The sequence below is a fragment of the Rhineura floridana genome, chromosome 4 (assembly GCF_030035675.1).
Source record: "Rhineura floridana isolate rRhiFlo1 chromosome 4, rRhiFlo1.hap2, whole genome shotgun sequence".
In the NCBI taxonomy this organism is placed as follows: Eukaryota; Metazoa; Chordata; class Lepidosauria; order Squamata; family Rhineuridae; genus Rhineura; species Rhineura floridana.
The window spans coordinates 84,633,976-84,641,463 of NC_084483.1; the positions used below are offsets into that span (position 1 = coordinate 84,633,976).

At 38.4% G+C, this 7,488-nt stretch overlaps 1 protein-coding gene across 2 annotated transcripts in view; it reads right to left on the reverse strand.

Moving 5' to 3' along the window:
* The window catches only part of SCML4 (Scm polycomb group protein like 4), a 141,882-nt gene extending 134,916 nt beyond the window's left edge, over window positions 1-6,966 (reverse strand). For both annotated transcript variants that reach the window (XM_061626278.1, XM_061626277.1), the window contains exon 1: window positions 6,816-6,966. The gene's annotated coding sequence lies outside the window, so the exon portion shown is untranslated. The remainder of the gene's footprint in view (window positions 1-6,815) is intronic.
* Window positions 6,967-7,488: the final 522 nt, after the last annotated feature.

Sequence of the window (7,488 nt, forward strand, 5' to 3'; positions counted from 1 at the left end):
GTACAGTATACAGTGGGATGTATGCATATACTAAGAATTCTGTTTCAAGTTCAGTGGGTGGTGCCTTGCTATCATTTTAAATCTTAAATTCTCTTTCAAATTTAATATTTCAAAGGATGATTCTCTGATGTTCCTTTAGCAATCTTTTGACTCATTCTTGTGCTCCACAGACAATTTTATTCATTTGCCTACAAAAAGGTTGGCAGACAAGTTACCTGTAATGGCAGTTGCTTCACAAATAGCAAAACTGGGGCAAAAACCTAAAAGTCCACACACCCTAAATTACCCCAAGTTTTAAGCCTTCGTTTACTGATATCTGTAATGTTTTGACCCACTTTTGCACATTTATCATAAACATTCCCGTGGGTTTTTCTTAGCACTGTGAAGTTCAATCTGTATTCTTTCACACCATGCCATCTCATCTTACACTGAGACATTTGTATTTTCATAGTATTTCCTATGTATGCAGAAAAGTTTTTTTAAAATGTGTTCTAAATGGGGATGGGGAAATCATTTCATTGATATCAATATATTAATATTCCTGCATATTAACAGCAGCTTATTTCAATCAGTTATGCCATTTGGGCAGGGAAAGTAAATAGAAAATGTTTTCTTTTTATTCTCATCTTTTGAAGTATGAAGAGATGTTGCTAAATGAACAACATGATTTTTAAAAATATGTTGTTGTTATGTGCCTTCAAGTCGATTACAACTTATGGCGACCCTATGAATCAGTGACCTCCAAGAGCATCTGTCATGAACCACCCTGTTCTGATCTTGTAAGTTCAGGTCTGTGGCTTCCTTTGTGGAATCAATCCATCTCTTGTTTGGCCTTCCTCTTTTTCTCCTCCCTTCTGTTTTTCCCAGCATTATTGTATTTTCCAGTGAATCACGTCTTCTCATGATGTGTCCAAAGTATGATAACCTCAGTTTCATCATTTTAGCTTCTAGTGACAGTTCTGGTTTAATTTGTTCTAACACCCAATTATTTGTCTTTTTTGCAGTCCATGGTATGCACAAAGCTCTCCTTCAGCACCACATTTCAAATGAGTTAATTTTTCTCTTATCCCCTTTTTTCACTGTCCAACTTTCACATCCATACATAGAGATCGGGAATACCATGGTCTGAATGATCCTGATTTTGGTGTTCAGTAATACATCTTTGCATTTGCGGACCTTTTCTACTTCTCTCATAGCTGCCCTCCCCAGTCCTAGCCTTCTTCTGATTTCTTCACTATTGTCTCCATTTTGGGTAATGACTGTGCCAAGGTATTGATAATCCTTGACAAGTTCGATGTCCTCATTGTCAACTTTAAAGTTACATAAATCTTCTGTTGTCATTACTTTTTGACGTTCAGCTATATTTTTAAAATATAGTTACCTGGAATATACCTATACAGTAGGACCCCGCTTTTCGGCGGCCCACTTTTCAGCATTCCGCTAATACAGTGGCTAAAATTAGAGTAAGGCCCCACTCATATGGCACTAGTTTCTCTTTCACTGCGTTTTTCTGGCGTAGGGCACCATTTTATTGAAGGAGTTCCACTTTTCAGCAGGTTTCGCTTTTAGGCGGGGGTCTGGAACGTAACCCGCCATATGAGTGGGGCCCTACTGTATTTCCACCTGATTATTATCGTTTAACTATGATCATTTTTAGGCATTCTGGAATCTTCAGTTTGAAGGGCAAGGTATACATTTATGTATAAATTATATATATATATCTGTATCTGATTCTGAATCTGAATTTGTCTCTATACAGTATCTATTCTCTAGGGATAAGTCGCATTCTGCTCTACTAAAATACTCTCTGCTATACATCCCTTCCTGTCAGTAAATTATACTGTTGTTAAACACACATAGTAGAACATCAGTTCAGCAGATACTTTCGTCTCCTGGTCAACAACTAGATTTTTGCTGGAGGGACCCTTTGAGAAGGGAGTGCGATGGCACAGGCATGGGCCTCACCTCCTAAGGGCCTGTTTACAAATCCTGATGCCATAGATGCCACTTTGGGTTGGCAAGGCATTCCTCTAGGCCCAGGGGCTTCTGGTTGCTGACAAGAAGTGTAATGTAATCCTTTAGATAGTAGCTGTATTCACTCCTTGAGAGCAGAGGTTGAGAAACTCCATGGGGCCTGCTGAAACGGTTGCGTGCTTCCTCAACCCACTGCTTAACCTATAGAGGGCTCGTTTCTATCTGTTACGCTGTAACTAACTGATGCCAAAGATGTTCTATATATTATATGCATGTTAAAGAAGGAAGAGTAACGCTTTGAATTATTGGACTAAATTGCACTACACTATGGTTTCCAATACATGTATGTGGAACAGTATAAATCAGATACTGGGTGATATCTGAAATTAGTCATAGAGTCAATCCATTGAAATCAATGGACTTAAATAACTTAAGTCCTTTGATTTCAGTGAATAGACTTTTGAGAATGACTTAGCTGGATATCACATATTGTTGCTAGTAGAATCTTGGAGAGAATTCTTGGTGTGATCCTTAGATAAAGATTATTGCATTCAGATTCCTGCTAAGTATATGTTTATTGTCTGAGAATAATACTTCTGTAAGAAACTAAATGACAAATAATTTTAAGAAATTAAAATGGGCATGTGACGTGACTTGCCTTTTGAACGTTGCAAAGGAACACTTGGCATTTTCCCTGCTGTGATTTTTATTTTTTTTCATAGGCAAGAGAGCCAGTGTGGTATTTTGATTAAAGGTCATACTAAGACAGGGAAGACCCAGATTCAAATCCTCAGCCAGCTATGAAGCTTACTGAGTGAGCTTGGGTGAGCTATCACTCATCTTAATCTACCTCATAGAATTGTTGTGAGGATAAAGGGGAAACAGAAAACATTGTACATCACCTTGAGTTCTTTGAAGGAAAGGTAGCCTATAAATGAACTAAAGAAATAAATACAATACTGCTAAAGGCAAAGGAGACAATATTGAATAGCACTTCTACATGAGTGCCCTTAGGAGGGAATGATGGCTAATGGGGAGAGGAGGCATAACCTTTCACAGAAGCCATAATCATACATATTTTCCTATTCACAAAGCTCTGTGTGAGAAAGGGAAGACTCTGACCATCCTTTACTGTCTCCCTTCATCAGCAAAACTAGGCCAACCCAGACATGTAAGTCTATCACCATGAGCTCCTCCACAAAGTGGAGTCAACTAAATATTAGGAAGAACTTCCTGAAAGTACAGGCTGTTAGACAATGGACCAGACTGCCTTGGGGAAGGTGGTGCAATTTCCTTCCTTAGAAGTTTTTACACAGAGGCTGGATAGCCATCTATCAGGGATGCTGTAGCAGTGGGTTTCCTGCATTGGCAGGAGGTTGGACTGGATGCCTTTTTAGGCCCCTGCCAGCTCTGTGTTTCCACAAACAGTGCACTGCTCCTGCAACTTGTGGAGAAATGAGGAGTGTTGTGCTCAATAGCAGCACCAGTTTTTAGCAATGTAATGACAACAACTTAAATATATAGCCATTCAGAGTGAGCAAAGCACATCCTCTCAGCAATCCTTGCCATCACTTTGTGAGATAGATCAGTATTATTATCCCCATAATACAGATTTGGGAGGAGAGCAGGGCTGAGGCTGAGAGAGAGTGGCTTGCCAAAGGCTTCTGAATTTATGGCAGACAGAAGATTTGACTTCACAGCTCACTCTTTTAGGCGCTATGTGACAGTTGTTCTTACCATCAACCTAACTGACAGTGCCTGAAAGATACAAGCATTTTAAAAGTGGGATCAAGTTTGCAAATTTCAGGGTTTGCTTCTGGTTTATTAAAAAACATTAACAGCCTGAAATGTTTAAAACACCACGGCATCTTATCATAGGTCTATTCCTGTTGTAACCTTGATCTTCCAATGGTCTTAAGCACCCAGATTCAACAAAACAAAACAAAAGCCCAATTTCATAAGACAAAAGAAGAAAGGGACATGCAAGCATAAGAAAAGCCCTGCTAGCCTAGATCAAACCAAAGGTCTGTCTAGTCCACCATCTTCTATCCTGCAGTAGCCAAACAGGTGCTAAGACATGAAGACAACAGCTGTTCCCTGGCTCTTAAATGTAATACTCAGAGATATACTGCATCCAAACATGGAGGCTTCATTCAGCTATCATAGCCAATTGCTGTTGATATATGTTTGCTCCATGTACCAGCCTAACCCTTCTTTTGTACTTATTTTTTTATATTAATTTTAATCTTTTTATTGATTGTAAATCTTTTTGGGTTCACAATACATTTAATGAATAAATAAATCCACATTGCATGAAAAAACTTTGGGTGGTCTTCTGTGCTAGTTTTACTCAGAGTAGACCCATTGAAATTAATAGACATGACTAACTTGGGTTCTTTTGTTTCAATGGGTGTTGAATATAACGTACTAGTTGAATATAAAGTACTATCAATAGTGTCAGATATTTCTTGCTATTAATTTATGAATAAAAAGTATAATAAAAGGGGCGCTGCACAAAATAAAATTAAATAATATGGTGGGGAGGAGTGCAGAAGTTTTGTTATCCAGAGGCTAATAAAATTAAATAGTATCTTTCTAGTACAGAATCAAAACCTCAAAATATAGCTAAACAATACACACTGTAGGCAAAGGAGTGGGGTGCGATAACACCCCATCTCAAAATAGCATCATTGCTGGGGTTGCAAAGTAGGGGAATTTGTATGAAAGCTGAAAGGACTTTATGGCACCTCACTTGCAAATAACTGTTCTCTCTATGTGGAGACAGTAGAAAGGGTCAAAAATAACTGGGGACAATCCCCAGGTAAAGGTGTCAGTGAAGCTGCTTTGGAAAGTGTCTGGGGGGGGGGGAATCTCACTTATTGTTTGCGCAGTCACCATTTGTTCATTCACAGTATAAACTGTTGCTGAAGGCTGTTCAATCTCACATATCAGCTTGTAGTATTAATTCTGTTCCCCATGGCATTCACCTGTGTATTACAAAGTATTCTGGTTACAAATGCTTCAAACAGGTCTCTGAAGACGTGAAGATATCAGATCTATCCAGCTGCCACATTTGTACAAGCCTGTGTGCCAGGATTGATTCTGACAAGAGATTAGTCTTGAATTTTTGATCTCGCCCAGGACATAGTCTCAGTCTTTTTCTCCAGTAGAAATTAAACCACTCTTACCAACATTGCACAGAGAAAACAGCCACCATAATTCTTTAAAACATACACATGAGAGTGAATAAGAGAGAAATATATTAAAGCTAATATTGCCAAAAGATCTCTAACAGCAGGTATTTTAATGGTCAGAAGATCCTCTGCTGATTGAAGTTGGCTTATGCTATTGAAGCCTTCTCACCCTGATCCACAAATAGATTGTACCAGAATATGAGCCAATACAGAAACATTGAATTTGAGAGACATAAAATTACCCTAAATCCAAATTCTGTAGCTCTATTGGTTTGGGGATCAGAGCTACCAGTTTCCATCACCACTGGATTTGTGCCTAAAGACTTATTCCAAACTCAAGATAGTAATGACTGTATCTCTGAGAAAGGCACAAGCATTTTAGTTCAGCTAAAATCTCTGCTTTTCAGGTTATAGCCTTATATATAGCCTTATATATGCACATAGAGCAAACACACTGCATTTTCTACTTATTCACTCCTGTTGTGTCTGGTCTTTTTTTTTTCTTGTGAACCCAATCTTAGAAGCCCAGAACATTTAAGATTTTCTTTCCTTTTTAAAAGCATGCACCATGCAAGAGGTTATGTGATCACAAATCGACAGGCATTTTGTTTAAAAATAAAATTTGAATTTCAGGAACATGTCACACATGAACAGGAAACTCCATATTATTCTCCTTAATGAGATGAACCTATTCACTGAAAGCCCATTCATGGACTTGAATTTACAAACTGGGTGTGTGTGGGGGGGTGAGAGAAGCAACTTTCGGAGATGCTCATTGTTCAATTACTGATTGATCATCTCCTTGGTCTAAGGTGGAAGGTAATTATGTTAGGGACATTGGAAGGGCTTTATTAAGCAACAGATGCATTTCACCTGGTTTGTATGAAGACTGTTTTTGTTTCTTGAGGTACTGCTAAATAGTGATTAAATATTCATTTCAATACACATTTTAAAATATGTAAAAGAATAAAGAGGAGGTAAAGACATCCTAAACTAAAAACTGTAAATCATATGTTTCATACTCTCCAAGTTAAAATCATCACGCTTAAAACATATGCCAAGCTTTCTGCAAATTCCATTAAGGATAGATCAGCATGAATCTTCAGGTACAATTAGACCATTCTTGGACAGAATACTTAAATGGATTAATAGATTAACAGCAAAATCCAGGATAAAAATACACTGTTTATATTCTGCAATAAGCAGTTTTCAAAAGATACACACACACACCCCTCTACTTGTCAGAAATGGGGAAAGTCCACTTTGACAAACATGAAAAATCTTCAAGTCACTTACATTTAACATAAAAAAACACAGAACTACACACACACACAGCCAGACAGTGAAAGAATAAAACATGCAGAAGCCTTTAGTAAGATATCTTTCCATACAGAATTGTTCCAAAGAAGGTTCTGATAATTAGTATTAAGATGGCTAAACTTAAATGAGACTTGAGTGGTCATTGAAATTGTACACTGGGATGTTTATGTATGCTCACATGTATGAATCACATAAAGAGACTGTTTTCTCAAAATGTTAGAAGTCGACAGCATTGCATGCCAATATAATGACAGCTGATTTTTAATAACAGGACAACTCAACAGCAGCAACAAAGCACAGGAAAAACAACAACTCCCCTCCCCTTACCTATTGGTTATGTTTTAATGATGGATCAGCTTCTTTACAGACACCAGATATTTTGGCCCAAAGAGTAGAGGACTTGAAGCACGTGCACGCAGACCATTCCACAAGCCATTTTTTCCCTGTCCGTTAGCACACCGTACATCTCCAGCAGCTCCGCTCTCCAGCTGCAAACATCTCATTAGACTAATGCATTCAGCACAGGCAGAAAACTCGATTTACCATAGCTACAGCAATGAATTTCCATTACGATGACAGCTTCAACCACATCATGTCCGGAAAAGCAGCCAACCACTGCCTTTTAAAGAACACACACACACACACACACATTTTACATGCAGAAAATGAGGCCCGTGTGTTTCTCTCTGTGTGTGCTGTGTTTTCTTTCTCTGTCTGCAGCTAAACTAAGGAGGGGGAATGTGTTGCGTTAGAGAAAGTCTGCATAAATGGATAAAAGCCTTTGCACTTTAAAATCATGTCCCTTACAGAAACAATAATTCTTTGACAATGATTACAGTGGGTGTTTGGAACCTCTCTCTCTCTCTCTCTCTCTCTCTCTCTCTCTCTCTCTCTCAAAACTATCCCTCCTTGGTTGCCATAGTAACCAGACTGTATCATCATCTCTTTGTCCCAGTCATGCAGCAATGTGGCCCAGTATTGCGCTTTAGACGACATCAGC